This window comes from Nasonia vitripennis (genome assembly GCF_009193385.2).
Source record: "Nasonia vitripennis strain AsymCx chromosome 1 unlocalized genomic scaffold, Nvit_psr_1.1 chr1_random0011, whole genome shotgun sequence".
Classification (NCBI taxonomy): domain Eukaryota; kingdom Metazoa; phylum Arthropoda; class Insecta; order Hymenoptera; family Pteromalidae; genus Nasonia; species Nasonia vitripennis.
Window position 1 is genome coordinate 60,890 of NW_022279599.1, and position 22,684 is coordinate 83,573.

At 36.5% G+C, this 22,684-nt stretch overlaps 1 protein-coding gene across 9 annotated transcripts in view; it reads right to left on the reverse strand.

Annotated features, from left to right (window-relative positions):
- The window catches only part of LOC100498673 (UPF0363 protein CG9853 homolog), a 203,114-nt gene that overhangs the window by 39,507 nt on the left and 140,923 nt on the right, over positions 1 to 22,684 (reverse strand).

Genomic DNA, 22,684 nt, shown 5'->3' on the forward strand with positions numbered 1-22,684 from the left:
TTGCAAGGTGTAATCAAAATTAAAGACTCGCATAAACGACGACTCAAAAAGCACAAAAACATACTGAGAAAATTGACGATTTGCAATAATAAAAAATCTGTCAGCGATTGGCAGAAAAAGAAATGAGTTCTCGTACAGCACGGTGGTGCTTTTTTGCCGCTTCTACTCGCACCTATTATCGGGGCTCTTGTCTCGAAGTTATTTAATTCAAAGTCAGCAGCAGCAGAAGGCTAAAATGGATCGTGCGAGAAAAATGATTAACGTGCCCGAAGATATGTTTTCGGACTGACTGAAGAAATTATACTCGACAGCGTAACCAAGAGTTACGCTCAAAAAACGCGCCTTCTGCTGGAACACTGGAAAACCGTTGCCGGCGATCGTCTCAAGTGGGATAGCACTGGCAGAGTCAGTATAGACGGCCGGCCCATACAAGATTCCAACATTATAGAACTGATTAGCGACGTTGTCGCACGCAGGATAAATAAAACACTGGATCAGTCGAAAGTGCCCATCGGCCGTTTACCTTTCGCCAAATTCATCAAGACAGTCGACACACCGATAAAGCTGATTGGAAACCCGGAAATAGTGAAATTGGTAAAAATTTGACAGAGCCGAATAATACAGCAAAACGACAACTGCTTAGTAAAGAGAGCATCGACGCGTTGATGGAAATACATAACGCTAGCAGCTAGGAATCACCGGCATCGCCTGCTTTGACGAGAAATTGAGCAAAGGACAAGTGGCTACGTTTCGCAAACTTTTAAGCATGTCGTCGTCGTACGAGCAGCAATACTACGATGATTCGCACGAGGCTGGTTACGCGGGTCGAAAATCGAAAAGGCAAATTATTTAGCGCGGCTGACACGCGGGTGAAAGAACGTATATACGAGTGGCTTAATAATCAAGACGCCTATACTCTTCACAGACCCGTTAAGCGTAAAGGCTATAGCCGGGTTACTATGGTGAAATGGCCCCCTTGGAAAATGTATATATGTTATATACCATTCGATGGGGGATAAAAAAAAACTCCCATAGCCAAATTTTTAGCTCTCTGCCTAGTGCGCATGCGCAGTAACGTCGATAAACGTGTTTTTTTGATTTTATTTTTTTCTGAAGTCCCTATAGGATAAAAATTTTTTTAAAAATTCACATTGGTGTATTTTTATGTCATGAATAACTGCAATTTTTTGGGATTACATAACCTCAAATATCGGATTTAAAAAAATTATTAAAGTTTTCAATCGATATTTTGACCCCCTTGTTTTTGAGGTGCAACTTTTTAAGTAGACTTTTTTTGTGTACTTTTTCCCGTTCTTTACGATGGCACTAACGTTTTTTCCTTAAAAATGGTGGCACAACTCGATTTGAGCCAAAAACTGATTTTTTTGCCATTTTTTCACGTTTTTAGCTGGTTATGTTACAATTTAGTTACTAAAGTGACTCCTTTTGAGTAGTTTTGCATATCTTCCCATGAACACATAATCAAATGAAATATTTTGTTCGCTCCAAGCCGTATTTTTTATATTATCTTACGTTTTCAATGATGGTCTTATCAGAATTTGAGGTAATAAAGGGTTTCTCTCTATATATAAAAAGAATATCGCCGCTGTCAGTGTCTGCTTTTCTCTTTAACCTAAAAATGCCCTCATTTGAGTGATTTAACGCCGAAAAAGGCCATTTTTGGTACCATGTAACCCAAAACTAACCTAAAAATGTCATAATGCAAGGGTTTTCACGCAAAAAAGCCTGTTTTTAGCTAAACATAGCCTTGAAATCGATCGTTTGAGGGTACTTTTGGCGTCTTGTGGTCTTAAAAAGGCCATATTTGGCTTATCTGCCTCTACTTAATTGATTATTCAAAATCTATTGACAGTAATAATTATCAGGTAAAAAGGAATTGAAGTTAAGTATGTTCAATTCGTACAAAGTATAATTTATTATCTTCATAGGCTATTTAAAATAAATTATGGAACGTATACAAGTAGCTTTTTAAAAATAACGAATGTTCACAATAGAAAAAATGATTCACTCATCATTGTCACTATCTTCATCAATACACACTTCAATTTGATCATTAAGAAACATTTTAGACAGAATTTCAGCTGGTCGTATGATTTTTGATAAATATCTTCCATGTGAAAGATAATAGATTATGGCAGCAATATGCGCACAACATCCTATAGTACGGTTACCGTTAGCACAATCACAACAGTGTCTTAAGATGCTAGAATAACCAATACCATTTGGTTTATACTCAACGAAACATTTGTATTGTTTTCTGTTAATATGCCTGGATTGAACTTCAAGTTTGAGAATATTGTTAGTCTCTTTTGAATATCCAATCTTCAAATTATTATCTGCGTCAAGCATTTCCGCTAAGTAAGATATTGTCTGTTTAAGCTGATATGTTCCTGTAAACAGAATTTTCAAATCTTTTATTGTTAATTCAGGAAAGTCTGGTAAATCATCCGAAGTTATTATTTTAAATGGTAGTTTCCGACGACTCCATCTTTTGTCTGCTACTAAAACTGCTAATGTTTTTTCAACATTTTTTCTAGATTGCATAGCACTAAATATTTCATCTTGCATGTCTTCATCAGAATCTAGGCGTTTGCCAAACAAGTTATTTAAGTAGCAAGAAATTTTACAATAAGATCCAGTATTTTTCACCATTGTATTATCAAGTTTGTGATCTAATAACCTATATTTTTTCTTTTGAACTCCGTGCACTGCTTCAACAACCCATCGCAGTTTTGTCGTGAATCTTGTTTCATTTGATTCTTGCGTAGAAAGTTGAGATTTTGAACCTTTGAGTGCAGGCATCAAAACAATATAACCCATATTTTCTAATTTTTGTTTAATGTCCCTGAAACCTCTATCCAGTATAAAAATGTCCCCTTGGCGAAGAAGTTTCTGTAAAATATTCTGCTTCTCTTCCAATATTTCAATCAGTATTGTAGCATCATTTTTATTTGCAAGATATGGACCTAACTGGTCAACAACATAACCATTAGTAGTACATATAGTAAATGGTTTAGTCAGAGGAACTTTTTTTTGGCCTGAATAAGATTTTCTTTGGTACTCGTTATTAGAGCTTTTTTCATGCCTTATATAAGTACCATCAGCAATCAAAATAAGTTGTTTACCAGGATGTAATTTCTTTGCCATATTAGAAGTTTGATTTTCAATCAATTCATTTCTGTCTACATTTTCTAATCCAAAGTGTTTTGGTAGTAAATCTTATTAAAAAGAAAAAGAATAATTAAAGCTCTAAAAAAATTATTAAAGTTTTCAATCGATATTTTGACCCCCTTGTTTTTGAGGTGCAACTTTTTAAGTAGACTTTTTTTGTGTACTTTTTCCCGTTCTTTACGATGGCACTAACGTTTTTTCCTTAAAAATGGTGGCACAACTCGATTTGAGCCAAAAACTGATTTTTTTGCCATTTTTTCACGTTTTTAGCTGGTTATGTTACAATTTAGTTACTAAAGTGACTCCTTTTGAGTAGTTTTGCATATCTTCCCATGAAAACATAATCAAATGAAATATTTTGTTCGCTCCAAGCCGTATTTTTTATATTATCTTACGTTTTCAATGATGGTCTTATCTTAATTGTGATATCACCTTATTATAAAACTGATGGCTAATGTTATGTTCTTTTTAAACGTTCTGTGATTGGTCGAAAGTATTGTCTCTGTCGCACTTTTTTGTTTATTGTTTATTTTTATTTATAATAAAAGGTTATGCTTGGTCGCGCGGTTGACGCGGCGGCTGCAATGCAGACGATCTGCGTAGTGAATGGTCAATCATAAAATTAAGAATTATCAGGAGCATAAACAAATAAAGTATTTTGATTTCTTAATTAATTAAACGATGCGCAAACCAATGGCCAACATTGTTTTTTTCAAAACTAATTTTTTTTTTCTTACAATTGTCTATATAAGGGAGAAAGTACAATACGTCCCGTCCCGTCCCGTACCGACCCCGGGACATACCGTCTGAAATAAGTCACTTTTATATTATTGGCTAATTCTGTTCGATAACCCAATCGACGGTACAGAATTAGCCAATCCCGTAAAAACAGCTTATTTCAGACGGTATGTCCCGAGGTCGGTACGGGACGACGGACTCAATTGTACTTTCTCCATAATATACTAATACAAGTGAATGGTGAAAACGCTGTTAGTATAAGTTTATAACTTTTAAAGTAAATTAAAATCTAGCAAATAAAAATTTTTTCGATTTTTCTTTTTACTATTTCGGCTTTTGACTGATAATTGATAGCAATACTAGAAAAAATAATAAAGTAGTTAAGTATTTATTTTCAAATACATTGGAGTTAGTTGGAACCGAAGGCTGACGCGGCTACTTTAAATCTTTCTGCTGTTTACTTCAAAACTAACAATCTTGTATATTTAAAGTGAGTACTATATATTTTACATATCTTTTAAAAAAATGAAGATTTAACAAAGTTTTTCAAAAGTTTTGACATCACAGATTATATGCTTTGATATTAGGGTTATATGTATTTCTAATACATATTACACAATAAATTAATATTTTGTTAAATAACTTCTTTAAAATCAAAACCTATTATTAATATCTAAAATGTTATTTTTATGCCGACACTTTGAGTTTTGAAAAAAATACTGTAACCAACCTACTGATAAATAAAAAATCTCCCATGTATTTATAATAAATACACTTGTATTTTACCGGTATATGCAGAGTAAGACTTATTAATGGGTAGAAAAATAAAATTTTTATTATAAATTCTGTAGTATTAAGAGTAATTGTATCAAAAATAATGACAGATAATATAGTAATATAATAATATGATATAATAATATAATAATGTAATAATAATAACAGATAATTATTAGACCTTTTTATACGCTAAATAAGAAAAACATGTTGTGTACGTTATTAAATTCTTGCATAAAATCAAAAGTTTAAACCAACATTAAATTATAAACTGTTTTAGTACTCGCATAAAGATCCGATCTTATCCTAAAACAAAAATAGCAATCAGATTTTAAATCAATAAGCTAACAAAAAAGTAATTAATAAAAATGAATTTTCAATCCTATAGATATAGATATACGTACAATGCATGTAAGGGGAACGAGTCTTTATCTATTTAACTTAACCAATTTAGGCTAATCACATAAAGTAAAATGAGAAATTAGTTAAACATAAAGTTGTTGAAACTATTAACTAAATAAAATTAAGAAGGAAAAACATTTGAATAAAATATGACAATAAACTTTTGCTAGAAACGGATTTGACGATTGATGAGTTGCATGTTTTGATGTAATGCGGTATATTAATTATACAAGTATGATTAAATTGATAAAATATAGAAAGTCTTGAACAATAATTAATTTGTTTATGTATAAAATACTGTCAAATTAATAAAAAATGCACATAAATATCTGCATATGACTATATATGATGTGATTTTTACTATAGTTAATTATTATGAGATGAGAAAAAATATTTGGTTTTACATAAAAACAATACATGAGAAATAATAAAAATGAAAAATAGAACTAATAGGATGCGAACTTATTAATTGTCAATTGACTTTTAAGTTAAAAAAATGTAAAATGAATAAAGTAAACACAAGCTAACCTATGCTTTAAACACATACGTATATGAAACATCATTAAAAACAACATTATTTATTTATTTTAAAATACACTATTATTCATGTCTAGATACAAGAACATATTTTTACAAAAAAACAAATTGAATATAATAAATTCATAGGTTTGTTGATTTTATAAAATCACTAGGTGCAAGCACTTCAATACAGTTTTTATGACAAAAAAAAATTATTTGCTTAAAAAACTTATAAATGAAATACAACTTATTTCACTTTTACTAGGCAATATTATTTTTTTACTTTTCATGTAAAGCTACTGAGAAAACTGGATTATACAAGAACTTAGATTATAATATTTTTGTAATATTTATTATTCATTCTAGTTTTTAATTTAAAAAAAGGCAAACAATTTTTTTAGATTTTTAAAAACTAACTAACAGCATTTTTAAATGTATTGTAAAATATTTATATTTTATTATTTCAGAAGTGATCTTCTTGTCTAATGGTTAAATAAATATGGCATCTAATAGTAATGAAGAGTCAGATAACATCAGGAAACGCGATGATCGAAGATGTGCCATGTGTAATATTTATATTAGAAAATCAATTGGTCGAGAAAAGGAAATCGAATCTGAAGTTGAAATCGAATATGCTAAACAATTATCAAATAAAGATATTTACATCCATGATGTAATTTGTGATTCATGTAGAAAGCGATTAGCCAAATACATATCAAGCTCTAAACCTAAAAAGGTTAATGTTCCAGCAACTGCTTCGTCTCAAGATTCAAATGTTTCTGAATCATTTTCTCAGCTAACTGTCACTTCATCATCTCAGGAAAGTACACAATCATCTGTATACACAATAAAGGAACAAAAAGTACGAGCAACCACGGAATTACTTATTCAAAGGACGATTGCGACACATAAATATTGCTTTGTTTGTGGGTACCAAAAACAGACTAATAATATATTAGTTCCTTTAGAGGCCCGAATTCAAGTTTATAGTAAAATGAATGTTTTTATTCCACATGGCAATAGATGCTGTTGCACACATTTAATTAAAAAAAGATTTTACGAAGATGAACTAAATAAAATTAATATTTTTTCCACTACAAGTACGGTATATATTGATGAATTACTACAATTTTTGAGTCAATTATCAATGAAAGCAGACGAAACTTTATTAGATACAGTAGCTGAATTTTCCATGCCTGAAAAAAAATTGAAAGTTTTTACGGGATTAACGTGGGAAAATATTAATTATCTTAAAGATCAACTCACTTCTCTAAAGAATTCCTGTGTAAGGACAGCGACACAAGCCATTGTCGTATTTTTACGTAGAAATTACATCCTGGTCAGTCAGAGGAACTTTTTTTGGCCTGAATAAGATTTTCTTTGGTACTCGTTATTAGAGCTTTTTTCATGCCTTATATAAGTACCATCAGCAATCAAAATAAGTTGTTTACCAGGATGTAATTTCTTTGCCATATTAGAAGTTTGATTTTCAATCAATTCATTTCTGTCTACATTTTCTAATCCAAAGTGTTTTGGTAGTAAATCTTTTTCGAAAGATAATAATACTGATTGCCAAAAACGAGATACTTGTTGTTCGCTTTCAATGTCAAATATTGTAGAGATGAGCGAGTTAGAATTCCCAGAGCGCATTTTGAATAAAAATACGACAATGGCTTGTGTCGCTGTCCTTACACAGGAATTCTTTAGAGAAGTGAGTTGATCTTTAAGATAATTAATATTTTCCCACGTTAATCCCGTAAAAACTTTCAATTTTTTTTCAGGCATGGAAAATTCAGCTACTGTATCTAATAAAGTTTCGTCTGCTTTCATTGATAATTGACTCAAAAATTGTAGTAATTCATCAATATATACCGTACTTGTAGTGGAAAAAATATTAATTTTATTTAGTTCATCTTCGTAAAATCTTTTTTTAATTAAATGTGTGCAACAGCATCTATTGCCATGTGGAATAAAAACATTCATTTTACTATAAACTTGAATTCGGGCCTCTAAAGGAACTAATATATTATTAGTCTGTTTTTGGTACCCACAAACAAAGCAATATTTATGTGTCGCAATCGTCCTTTGAATAAGTAATTCCGTGGTTGCTCGTACTTTTTGTTCCTTTATTGTGTATACAGATGATTGTGTACTTTCCTGAGATGATGAAGTGACAGTTAGCTGAGAAAATGATTCAGAAACATTTGAATCTTGAGACGAAGCAGTTGCTGGAACATTAACCTTTTTAGGTTTAGAGCTTGATATGTATTTGGCTAATCGCTTTCTACATGAATCACAAATTACATCATGGATGTAAATATCTTTATTTGATAATTGTTTAGCATATTCGATTTCAACTTCAGATTCGATTTCCTTTTCTCGACCAATTGATTTTCTAATATAAATATTACACATGGCACATCTTCGATCATCGCGTTTCCTGATGTTATCTGACTCTTCATTACTATTAGATGCCATATTTATTTAACCATTAGACAAGAAGATCACTTCTGAAATAATAAAATATAAATATTTTACAATACATTTAAAAATGCTGTTAGTTAGTTTTTAAAAATCTAAAAAAATTGTTTGCCTTTTTTTAAATTAAAAACTAGAATGAATAATAAATATTACAAAAATATTATAATCTAAGTTCTTGTATAATCCAGTTTTCTCAGTAGCTTTACATGAAAAGTAAAAAAATAATATTGCCTAGTAAAAGTGAAATAAGTTGTATTTCATTTATAAGTTTTTTAAGCAAATAATTTTTTTTTGTCATAAAAACTGTATTGAAGTGCTTGCACCTAGTGATTTTATAAAATCAACAAACCTATGAATTTATTATATTCAATTTGTTTTTTTGTAAAAATATGTTCTTGTATCTAGACATGAATAATAGTGTATTTTAAAATAAATAAATAATGTTGTTTTTAATGATGTTTCATATACGTATGTGTTTAAAGCATAGGTTAGCTTGTGTTTACTTTATTCATTTTACATTTTTTTAACTTAAAAGTCAATTGACAATTAATAAGTTCGCATCCTATTAGTTCTATTTTTCATTTTTATTATTTCTCATGTATTGTTTTTATGTAAAACCAAATATTTTTTCTCATCTCATAATAATTAACTATAGTAAAAATCACATCATATATAGTCATATGCAGATATTTATGTGCATTTTTTATTAATTTGACAGTATTTTATACATAAACAAATTAATTATTGTTCAAGACTTTCTATATTTTATCAATTTAATCATACTTGTATAATTAATATACCGCATTACATCAAAACATGCAACTCATCAATCGTCAAATCCGTTTCTAGCAAAAGTTTATTGTCATATTTTATTCAAATGTTTTTCCTTCTTAATTTTATTTAGTTAATAGTTTCAACAACTTTATGTTTAACTAATTTCTCATTTTACTTTATGTGATTAGCCTAAATTGGTTAAGTTAAATAGATAAAGACTCGTTCCCCTTACATGCATTGTACGTATATCTATATCTATAGGATTGAAAATTCATTTTTATTAATTACTTTTTTGTTAGCTTATTGATTTAAAATCTGATTGCTATTTTTGTTTTAGGATAAGATCGGATCTTTATGCGAGTACTAAAACAGTTTATAATTTAATGTTGGTTTAAACTTTTGATTTTATGCAAGAATTTAATAACGTACACAACATGTTTTTCTTATTTAGCGTATAAAAAGGTCTAATAATTATCTGTTATTATTATTACATTATTATATTATTATATCATATTATTATATTATTATATCATATTATTATATTACTATATTATCTGTCATTATTTTTGATACAATTACTCTTAATACTACAGAATTTATAATAAAAATTTTATTTTTCTACCCATTAATAAGTCTTACTCTGCATATACCGGTAAAATACAAGTGTATTTATTATAAATACATGGGAGATTTTTTATTTATCAGTAGGTTGGTTACAGTATTTTTTTCAAAACTCAAAGTGTCGGCATAAAAATAACATTTTAGATATTAATAATAGGTTTTGATTTTAAAGAAGTTATTTAACAAAATATTAATTTATTGTGTAATATGTATTAGAAATACATATAACCCTAATATCAAAGCATATAATCTGTGATGTCAAAACTTTTGAAAAACTTTGTTAAATCTTCATTTTTTTAAAAGATATGTAAAATATATAGTACTCACTTTAAATATACAAGATTGTTAGTTTTGAAGTAAACAGCAGAAAGATTTAAAGTAGCCGCGTCAGCCTTCGGTTCCAACTAACTCCAATGTATTTGAAAATAAATACTTAACTACTTTATTATTTTTTCTAGTATTGCTATCAATTATCAGTCAAAAGCCGAAATAGTAAAAAGAAAAATCGAAAAAATTTTTATTTGCTAGATTTTAATTTACTTTAAAAGTTATAAACTTATACTAACAGCGTTTTCACCATTCACTTGTATTAGTATATTATGGAGAAAGTACAATTGAGTCCGTCGTCCCGTACCGACCTCGGGACATACCGTCTGAAATAAGCTGTTTTTACGGGATTGGCTAATTCTGTACCGTCGATTGGGTTATCGAACAGAATTAGCCAATAATATAAAAGTGACTTATTTCAGACGGTATGTCCCGGGGTCGGTACGGGACGGGACGGGACGTATTGTACTTTCTCCCTTATATAGACAATTGTAAGAAAAAAAAAAATTAGTTTTGAAAAAAAACAATGTTGGCCATTGGTTTGCGCATCGTTTAATTAATTAAGAAATCAAAATACTTTATTTGTTTATGCTCCTGATAATTCTTAATTTTATGATTGACCATTCACTACGCAGATCGTCTGCATTGCAGCCGCCGCGTCAACCGCGCGACCAAGCATAACCTTTTATTATAAATAAAAATAAACAATAAACAAAAAAGTGCGACAGAGACAATACTTTCGACCAATCACAGAACGTTTAAAAAGAACATAACATTAGCCATCAGTTTTATAATAAGGTGATATCACAATTAAGATAAGACCATCATTGAAAACGTAAGATAATATAAAAAATACGGCTTGGAGCGAACAAAATATTTCATTTGATTATGTTTTCATGGGAAGATATGCAAAACTACTCAAAAGGAGTCACTTTAGTAACTAAATTGTAACATAACCAGCTAAAAACGTGAAAAAATGGCAAAAAAATCAGTTTTTGGCTCAAATCGAGTTGTGCCACCATTTTTAAGGAAAAAACGTTAGTGCCATCGTAAAGAACGGGAAAAAGTACACAAAAAAAGTCTACTTAAAAAGTTGCACCTCAAAAACAAGGGGGTCAAAATATCGATTGAAAACTTTAATAATTTTTTTAGATCCGATATTTGAGGTTATGTAATCCCAAAAAAATTGCAGTTATTCATGACATAAAAATACACCAATGTGAATTTTTAAAAAAATTTTTATCCTATAGGGACTTCAGAAAAAAATAAAATCAAAAAAACACGTTTATCGACGTTACTGCGCATGCGCACTAGGCAGAGAGCTAAAAATTTGGCTATGGGAGTTTTTTTTTATCCCCCATCGAATGGTATATAACATATATACATTTTCCAAGGGGGCCATTTCACCATAGTAACCCGGCTATAGCCTTTCCGCGATTAAGTTACAACGTGAGCAACATTACCGACGTATGGGAGTGCGATTTGCTTCAATTAACCACGATCAAAGAGCACAACGACGGATACTGTTACCTACTCGTAGTGGTGGATGTATTGAGTAAACACGCGTGGCTGGAGCCTCTACGCTATAAAACTACAGCCAACGCCACCGCAGCCTTCGGACGAATACTCGAACGCAGCAACGGTCGCGTCCCGATACTCTTACAATCCGACAAGGGTAAGGAGTTTGTAGGCTCGACGATTCATAAATTTTTGAAAAAACGCGACATCAAATTTCGTACAGCTCAAAAATCCCGATATCAAAGCAGCTGTGGTGGAACGACTAAACCGTACTATACGCAAACGAATGTGGCGATACTTTTCTCACAATAACACGCAATGTTATATTGACGTGGTGCAGAAAATCATCGAGGCTTACAATCATACGCAACACAGCGGTACAAAGATGCGTCCCTGCGACGTGAGCATCTACAATGCTGCGAAAGCGCGCGAAAATTTACCGAAAAGAGCTCGTCTGCAATCGACTTACAAGAATCGCGAAAAGATGACGTCAGGTGTAATCAATAAATACAAGCCCGGATCTTACGTACGCATTAGTCGCACGAAAAATATTTTCGAGAAGGGATACGAAAAAAACTTTAGCGAGGAAGTTTTCAAGATTAAGCGTATATCCAACAGACAGCAGTTGCCAACGTTTATCCTGGAAGATTTGAACGGCGAGGAGATTGACGGCTTTTTCTATTTCGAGGAGCTCGCTCACGTTGAAACAAAACGCATGTCGGACGCTGCTGAGCAATTCAAAATAGAACGCGTAATTCGTACAAAGGGTCGTGGCTCGAAGAAGCAGCTACTCGTCAAGTGGGCTGGCTATCCGAACAAATTCAACTCGTGGATCAAAGCCTCTGAAGTACAAAAAATTTAAAAATGGACCAGAACGATTTTTACCTAGTTCTGCCTAGCAACAGCAGTATTACGTACTACAACGAAAACGCCACCAGCTGCTTTACAACGCAGCTCTCGCGCGAGCTCAGATTCAGCGGGAATTGGTCCGTTGCGCTCGTCGAAACTCACGTGCCGAGCACTGTCACGCACATTCAAGAATCGGACGCCTTTTACACGTTTAAACAGTCGGAAAAGGCAAAGCAGGAAACGCATTTTTTCCTCGCGGTATTTACGACAAGATCGAGCATCTAGCCAACGAAATAAATAAATCATCCACCTTTCACGATCATCTGCGTCTCGAAGTTTCACCCTTTCAAAAGGGCTACTACATGCTACAGCGTAAGTGTGCCTGCGTTGATCAGCATCAGACAACGTTTAACGAAAAAATTTGCCGTATTTTCTAAAAATTTTTTTGATTCGCGCTTCCTAAGGCGTGCGCGCTGACAGTCTGCAATTAGTCTCCCTCTCGAAACAGCCAGCACCTAACGTACTCGAGCAGCAACAGCATCATCGTCATCATGACGGACTACGTGATCGATATTCAAGGCTTTTGGGATATAGATAAAAAATGTATTCCCAAAGAAGTCGGAGTTTTATCTTTCCAGAGCCGTATAGTTAGTAATTGGATCATTCGCGCACCGTGCAGTTTTACCGAATTACCCGCGGATATGCAGCGTTCGAATAATTACTGTACTCTCGATGTACACGGTCTAGAGTGGCACGACAGAGATATCACCTTCAAGAATCTGCGTTGTAATCTGTGAAACTTGGTGAAAGACGCGCGCCGTATATACGTGCGTGGCTAGGCAAAAGCCAAGCTGTTGGAAAAAGTAGTGTCTCGAAGAATCATAAATTTAGAATATTTTAGTGCGCCTTCGTTTGACGAACTCTCTATGCAATTCTCTAACGTCTTGCTGTGCACCAGCCACGGTATCAAGAAATTCAAGAACAAGAAAAATTTTTGCGCACTGCGTCGAGCCTATCAAATCAGAAGGTGGATACACTCAATCGTTGCCAGTCCTCATCGAAGCGACCCGTACGACATAAATAGCCATGTACCAAGCTATATTAGATTACGATTAGCTGCAGATGGAGAGATATCACTATCCCGAAAGATTTCGTGCTAGCGACGTTGTGGACGGAATTAAAAAAGAAGCTGACGAGAAAAAAGACGGTGCGGTAGAAGAAGAGTAAATATGGATACGGAATTTAATTTGACAGCTACGGAGTTGCACCCGTATCAAAGCATCATCTTGATCGACTCGGAAAAAACTGCACGCGATTCGACTGGAATAAAAAACAAGTGCAGAGCGTCGACTCTAAAGTATGTGGCGAGCACTGCATTATGTTTCTGTATCATATGTGTAGTGGCATTTCTCTGCGAGAATATCTACGTTTTTTTTCATCAGACTTTGTCAAGAATGACGCATTAGCCGTTAAATTTTATCGAAGGCTCATGAGAAGAATGCAAAATAAAACAATGCGTCATCGCCATCATCGAGTTAACGCATTCCCACGCACGAGTTCTACAGGACAGGGTTACTGTAATCAGATCTGCACAGCTAAGACCGGATGTTTGTTATCTGAGCAGTTTATATAAACGTACTAGGTGTGACGGTTGCGTTAAACAAAACAACATCTATCTATGTCAAACCTGTCAAGTTTCACTATGGAATGTAAATACTGTTACGGCCGTTTCTAGAAAGAACTGCGACTCGTTGACGCTCGCTCTTTGTCGTCCTATTCTTTATAAAGGAGTCGTGGCGCAGTCGCTAGCCATCAGTCGTACGAACACTCTTGTCAAGTAGACCTCGTGTGTAAAAAATCATTGCAATGGATTCAGTAGCAGCAGCACCAAGTGCCGAGTCTTGGAAAAATAAGCCGATCACCTGCAACTTGTTGTACTCGACGACGTACGCGCTCAACACATCAAACTGCAAGCGTTCAACCATAAGCCTGGAGTATTACGGCGATTACTACAGAGCAGTGTTAAAAATTTGTGCCAATAGATCGCCGGCCAAGTATGTAAAACTCGACACACACAGCTGGGAAGTGATCAAAGATCAGATGGAGGCTATGGATGCATATCTGAATCATTCCTTCACGTTCTACCAGGATTTTGGAAATCCTAGCAAGATCCTCCTTCCTAATCACGATGTCACATTCACAAACAGCTTCGGAGCAAGGGCGAGCGGCATCGACGAGAGGCCAACACCAACATCAGCACCTACAGCAGAAATGACAACCCACAATGGTCAGCAGTTCATCAGCAGTGTCGGCGGCGGCGGCGGCGGCGATGACGAGGAAACACAACAGCATCCACCTGCACAGCCTACGTGCAAGAAGCAGAAAAAGTACGAGAGCCTGCCTAGTGTAATTATGTATCAACAAACGTTCGCTGGCTTAAGACAGGTAAAAAAGTGCACCGATTTGCGTTTTAAACAGCTCGAGGAGCTTTCAGGATTAGTTAATCGCTGTGGACTCAATTTTAGATTATATAAAAGACGCTTTGAAAAGAGAAGAGGCTGAACTATGTCGTGAAATTCTGAAAAATGTAAACTCTTTCAAACAATATTACGCCCTTCATAAATATAAAATCGACGAAATTCTTAAGACAAACTTAAATTTCGCCACTGTAAGCGTCGACGTTTTAGATGTAGTTTTAACAGAAATCTATGCGTTTGGCTTAGACAGAATCGCAAAAGATGTGTACGACGTTATGTTTCCGCTATATCCTTTTTTATTCATCTCCTATCGTTAGTTTCTAAGCTGTAAATATGCTTTATTGTTCTACGCACACACACACGCGCATAAATATATCATGTATTCAATTTTTACTGTTTTATTAAATAAATATAAGAATGTATCAAACAAAAATTTATATATTTTAATGTATACATATCCCATCAATAATCCCCAAAGCTGAAATTTAGAGTAGGCTTTGCGGCACCGTGTAGTAGGAAATCATACATGTTACATATTATTACAGCGCAGAAAGGATCAGAGTCGGCGCTAGGGCAATAAAAGCCAAACAGCAGGTATACACGAGAGACAGGTAGACGGCGGCTTTAGAGGACGCGCACGACTATGGCGTAGAGAGGGGAGAGAGAGAAAGAGAGAAGCGGGTCCGGTACAGCAGCGGCGGGAGCCACCGCGCCAGAGCTCAGGGGCTACTACTGTAAAAGGAGAGGGGGCTACGGGCTGATATAGCAAGAGTCGCGCACGTGCGTTCGAGCTTGGGACCGGTATGGAGTAGAAAGCGAGAGATTAGATTAGATTAGATTAGATTAGATTTATTTGACGTACAATATGTTGTACGATAAATTGTATACAGCAGCAATAGTAGTACAGCAAAAATGTGTATTGTGAAAGTATGATAATGTGAAGATGGGTCAAGCGAGAGTGTGTGAGTGTGTGCGTTTGCGTGAGTGTGTACAGGCGTGTGTGTGTGTGCGTTTAAGTGAATGTGTACAAGCAAATTCAAGTGTTTGTGTTTTCAAGCTCAAGAAAGTGCTCTTTAGCTAGTCTCTTGAAACCTGAGACAGATGTAGTGTTACGAATGTGAGATGGCAGGTTGTTCCATAGGTATGAGGCGCTGATATGAAACGAGTTCCTCAGCGTCTCCGTCGCGAATGTCGGAATATCCAGAGGTATCACCTCCCCCCTAACAGGCCGAAGTGTCACGAGGAAGTCAAAGTATGCCAGTACGTATGATGGTACGGCTGTGTTAAACATTTTTCTTAGGAAACAAACAGTGAAATACTTCCTGCGTCCGGCAGTGGTTAGCCACTGCAACTCCCGCCTGTATGGGGAAATGTGCTCATCTCTTCTTACATCATAGATGTACCGAATTCCTGTATTCACGAGCCTCTGAATTTTTAGGTCGAGTTCCTGCGTCAGGTCACAGTATACGAGGGAACAGTAGTCTATAAGTAACAAGATAATCCTCAACAGCAGGAGCCAGCGGATCATTTGAGATCGCGCTGAAATGCGTGTTGAGTTCATCTGTGGTGAATCTAGATGGTAAGGGGGCCTTGGTGGCAGAAATTCCAAGTTTCTCCAGCTCTTTCCAGATCTCAGCAATATCAGTCAAGGTGGACAGGCGTGAATAGTAATAATTCAGCCTGGCCTCCTCGACTTGTTTGTGAGCATAGTCTCTAGCTAATCTGTAAACGCGTCGATCTGATTCGAGCCTGGAGTCCCTGAAACGCCTGTAAAGTCTATTGCTCTCGGATACAAGGCCAAGAAGAGCCGCAGTGTACCACGGGTGACGTTGTCGTCCTGGAGTCACAGTCCGCAATGGAGCGAGGTGGTTGATGGCGTTAGTGAGGTTAGCGTTGAGTAAAGATATGCAGTCGTCAAGTGATGAGGTGGTGAGAGATGACCAGTCACAGTCGCTAAGAAAGTCTCTCAGCTTCTCAGCGCTGATTCCTTTAAAGTTTCTGTATGAGTATGTATTTGGTACGTAGCGTGGAATCTGTACGTCGAGAGTGGCCGTGATAAGGTCGTGTCCGTTGATGAAAGGTGCGTCTGTCTTCGAGTATGACTGCAGGCGATCCTGCTCGTCGATTAGGCACAGATCAAGCCAGGTGTCAGAACCCTGTTTATGGTGTGTGGCACCATAGGGAACGGACGAAAGGGAGTTCTCATCAATGAAGGCCCTGATGAAATTGGCATCTTCAGATGAGGATAGTTGGTCAGAGTTAAAGTCCCCCATTATAACCTTCGTGGAGTAGTTGTGCATGTGAGTTGTTAGTTCGTTAATAAAGTTAGAGCCTTGGAAAAAAGGAGCATGAGGTGGACGATACACAACCCCCACGAAGATGGGAGAAACTCCCTTGGCCGATATCTCACAAAAGAGGTATTCAGGCTTGCCTGGCTTGTCGGACCATTCACCGTCGGATGTTGAAATAACACTAACCGTCAGAGATTTGTGTATATAGAGGGCCACACTTCCACCGTTTCTGTTTCTGTCTCGTCTGTAGAGCAGGTAATCATCCAGCGAAGGGATGGATGTCACCTTCTCGCTTAGCCAGGTCTCAGTAACAGCTATTACGTGGAATAAAGAGCGAGTGGATAAAAAGAGCCTGATCATCTCAATGTGACCCGTGAGAGAGTTCGCATTAAAATGACAGACCCTTAGACCTTCAGACAGAGATACCTCAGAACCCGATGAAGACACGGCGGATGAGCTTGATGGCGGACGTGGTGGGATGAAATGTATGTGTGGCAGCTTCATTGTGGAGTGATGTTTACGGCGAGCGGGATCCGAGCTAAAAAATTATCCAGCTCGGCGTCGGTGGTAATGACGGTGGCACGCTCGTTGTCATCGTTGCAGCGGACGAACAGTCTCCCGTCCCTGACGAACGTTCGGCAGCCCTGCCTCCTCTTGGCTTCCAACCTAGCCCGTGAACGCAGCTTGTGGACGTCGGTGGGGAGTAGCTCATTGATGTTTATGAGCCCTTGGTGGTCAGGGCTCAGAGCTTTGGCCTCCTCCATCACGGTTGCGTCCAGCTCGTTGGTGTGGAGCTTGCGTTTACGAGCTTTGGCAACGACGATTGCTCGTGCTAGTGCACTCGACGAGAGGTTGACGGCCAGTGGTGGCAATCTGCCGTCACTCCTGGCGGTGTTCCGGGGTGCATCGAGCCTACCCATGACCCTGACGGATGCAATATCTCTCCGCAGGACCGTAGGGTCAAGTGCGTTTATGACTGCAAACGCGAGAAGATGCAGCGAGGTCTCACGGGTGTAGTGCAAGCCCGTGATAACAACAACACTATTTGAGGTCTGCTCCTGCCGTCGTTTGACCTCAGCCAGCTCACTGCGGAGGCTGCTAATTTCCGCAGTGCTGCTGCTGTTGTTGCTGTTGTTGTTGTTGTCCTGCTGCAATGCAGGGCTCCTCGATGAGAGATCTTGGACTTGCGCCTGCAACTCGGTGATGGTGGACTCAGCATTAAGTATGCGAGTCTTGAGTGCAGGCAGCTCATCGAGGGCCTTTAGGCGCATCTCCAGCGGGCTAAGACGTTGCTCAATTCTCGAGATCCTTTCCGACACGATGTTTTGTGTCTGGATGGCTTCCGCATGAGCATTGCGGATGTCATCGAGAGCTTCACGAATGTCCTTCAATGTAGCTTCGATGGTTGGTGGTGAGCGAGTTGGTGAAGTACTTCGTGAAGTGCTGGCTGATGGTGGTGCCGATCTCGTCTTCTTCATCCCCGGTTGTTTTAGGGTGGTATTAGCCGCTGTTGTCGCAGTCACCCCCGCCGCCGATGTTGACCTGGGCCCCGCTTTGGCACCCTTGGCGTCCGCACAGGGAGGACAGGCTATAAACTGCCTATCGTTTACCACGACTGTCTTGATGTTGATGGTGTTCAGACATTTGACGTGGTAATGGAGCTTGCAAAAAGCACACCTTTTCGGCTCCTTGTGCTGAATAGGCTGCTTACAGCTGCCGCATTGCCGAAAAGGCACTTCCCCGCTCTTTTCGCCGTTTTCACTCATTTTCGTCGATAACTTACTGGCAGTCGGTAGAGCAGAAATTCGTGATGTGATGTTGAGTTATCGACGGAGTGGTAGAGTCGTTGTTAAAACTCTTACGGCTAGATGGAGCGTTAGTGTAAAGAGCGAGAAAGCACCGACCTCAAACAATGTGCAGACGCCTTAGAAGTTCTCCCTCGATGCGGTAGATGTCTCCTCGATGTTGATTAGGAGCGGAGAGAGACGCCGTGCGAGCGGGAAACCAAGCCAAGCCGAGCCGAGTAGATTTTGAGGTTAGAAGCCGTGCAGAAAGTTTGTGCAGAAAAGATGTTGAAAATAAATTGCAACCTTCAGCGATTTATATGTCGTCGTAAAGGTTGCAAAAAAGAGCGTGCAACAATCTACAACAAAAGAGGGCCCGAAGGCAAGAAGCGGCAGAAAAGCAGTAAGAAAGTAGGAGCAGAATGAAAAGCTGTCAAAGCGACTCACCAGAGAGAGAGAGAGAGAAAGAGAGAGAGAGAGTCGCGCTCGGGTCTGCTTGGGGTAAAAGTAGGAGGGCTGGCATCGTATGCGTGATATAGCTTTTGTTTAAAAATTATTTATAATTATTTATAAATAAACAAATTAAAGTCACCCATCGATAACACACTTTTTGTTTATGACAGTAGCGATCGTAAATCATGTTTATTAACCTTATTAGCTACTGTTGATATAAACACGGGCTTCTGTTTACATAAACAACTGACGCCATCCACGGGACTGGTGACGTCACTCTAGGCCACGCCCAGTCTCTCCATACCACATATATATATATATATATGTGTGTGTGTGTGTGTGTCCGCATGATTCGGCAAAAGCTAGTCTGCATAAGTACCGTTTCATATATAACTGTGTCTGCACAAGACCCGTTGTATGAGATTTCGTTATAAATAGTGTTAGTACAAATCCCCTTTGCACAGTAAAAAGAATTTAGCATAAGCACTCTAATGATTGAGAAAAAATCCTTAATATTGTACGCAGTGGAGATAAATTGTTAAACAAATTCAATAATGTTGTTACCATGATGTATGAGATAAACATCTTTAGTATTTATTACTTGCTTCAACTTCTCCTCGTGGGTGTTATATATATATATGGATTTCTATCTGGTTATTTGAATTCGGCATTGATTGGTTTCACTATATCATCACTCAATTTGCGGCCAATATCACAAAAAAATTTGTTCATTTTCTTTGCTATCTCTACTTTATCCGTTATTTTATTATCATTAGCCTTTATATAACTAATAGTATTACTGTTTTTCTGTTTTCCCATTTTGTTGTTTGTAATCACCCAAAGCTTTTTAGGATTGTTTGCATTATTTACACAATTAATAACTAGTTCTTCTTTTTTATTATAACTAGATTTTGAACAGCGCGCGTTGCGTGCCCAAACTTCAAAGACGTTTAGAATACCTGACTTAGACGCATGCGCACTACATAAGCCAATCATATAATATCCATCTTGGCTTCACAACGTCCGATCATGACATACTTATATAGGGATACATATTTTCAGTTTGGATCTTTTTTCAAGCGTGAAGCACTGAATAACTTTCTTTATCATATCTATAGACTCATTGCCCATGTTATTCACTGTTATTTTTGGCACTTTTTTACGGAACGGTTTTTGCTGGTTTATAACCTCAGCATAAGTTACCCTAGGTGATACACTATCATACGATTTAGTTTTAAGTTTTTCCTCCAATAAATTGTTTTTATCCCAGTTCTTTGACTAGCTGCTTTAAAAGTAGATTTTCAGCATTCAATATGTTATACTTCTCAGTAATATCACAATCCAGTAGATCTTGTGCTGAACTTGTTACTTCCGTTACCAGTTCTTTCCTTACTTCTTCGGATTTCTTTAACATTCTCTGTCAAAAATATCAAGGGTGATATCAATCTTGATATCAAGGTTGATACTACCTTGACTTAACCTTAATTTCGACCTCGATATCAACCTTGATATCAAGCTTGATACTACCTTGACTTAACCTTGATTTCGACCTTGATATCAGCCTTGATTCCATCTTGATCAACGAATATCAAATGTGAATTGCAGGTTTAACAGGATAAATGTTGATAATGCATAAAGGTAAAGGCATCGATTGTTACAATTTATAATCTATACGAACAACAATTTAAAAACAAAAATTAAAAAAAGACGATCCAAAATGGCCAACCACGGCATGCGTTTTTATACCATATGGCTCGGAAAATTTGTTTTTTTTTTGTATTTATTTTAATGGAAAAGTACGCAGAAATAAACGACAAAGCACATCAATTCTAAGGTTTTTAGGGTCACTGAACACGAATCTGATATCAGATTTGCAAAATTATTTATTTAAACAGTGCTGTTTATGCAAATTATTGTAAAACTAAGGATTTAACAAACACTAGTGTTATTCTAGGGCTTTCGAAGGTCGCTGATGACGAATCAGATAGCAGATTTGCAAAATTATTTGTTTAAACGATTGTTTTTACATAAATTATGGCGAAATTTACTTTTTTTCATACAATTCACGAAGAGAATCAAATATATACCGTTTTTGCGGTAGCTAAGCACGAATCTGATATCGGAATTCCGTTTTTGTGGCAGAAAATATTAATTAATTCATATTGATAAATTTTTTATTTTAAAACTGTATTGGCACATCGGGAAAGGCGAGGATGAAGTATAAGGCCAAAATTGTTCAACTATCGTTCTCCACGCGGTCTTTATTTAAAAAAACATTCACCAAAAGACTACGTTGGCACATCAGAGGAAAGCAAGCAAAGCGAGAAATAAATCTAAACCCAAAATACTTATTCAAACTATACATCGGCACATCGAAGGAAGGCGAGCTGAGCGGGGAATGAATCTCAAACCTAAATGTGTAAACCCAATTACCCCATACTCTCCAAGTTTAATAATTTATTTAAGCTACACCTCGGCACATCGAAGAAAGGCGAGCAAAGCGAGGAATAAATCTAAAACCTGAATGCGTAAACCCACTTATCCCATACTGTCCAAGTATAATAATTTATTTAAGCTACACCTCGGCACATCTAAGGAAGGTGAGCAAAGCGAGGAATGAATCTAAAACCAAAATACTTGAACCCAAGTACCCCCCTCCCCTTAAACTCACCTACCACACGTGCCGCGAATTTTTATGGGAGAATACTCATTTAGTAAACACTCCAGCACATCGGAGGATGGCATGCGAAGGCGAGAACGTTATCTTGATTTAAAACCCACTTACACCTCGAGACACGAGTTCTATACAAAAAATATACTGTTTTAAATAGAAAGAATACTGGAGAGAGCCGGGCGAGAGTAAGCCGTCGCTTAAAACTAAAGTTTCTGCACCCGCCTACTCCACTCACCGCAAATGTTGAAGGCAAAAATATATTACTTAATGAAATACGCCGGCATATCAAAGAGAGGCGAAATACAACAATGATAGTATTTTAAAAATAACTGAAATATGTTATCCTACGCTTCACGAGTTTTCTGCAAGAAAATATTTCTATTTGAAAAATATGCTGTATATCGAAGGGTGGCGAGTGAAATTGGAGGTGGCGTTTGAAACGAGCGCTCTTAAACTCACCTAGTATACCACGCGCCGTGAAATACTCCATGCGTTACTGTCACTATATGATCTAACATTAAAATATACTTTGGGAAAATTAAAAAAATTCCGCATGCGTTGCAATTTCCAATGGAATAATAGTGTAAATGAAAAATGTTATTTCCCCACCGTTACTCATGTATATACTCGCGATAATACGTAAACGTGACAAATTTTCATAGATGTAACAATATTAAGAGCATTATTTACTCGTTTATTGGCAGCGCTTACGGGCCGTATGAACCCTCACCAGCTAGTTTCATGAGGAGCGCAGTTTCAGTATATCTGTAGTCTATACATCTAAGACTAATATGCTACTCAACGCTCCCA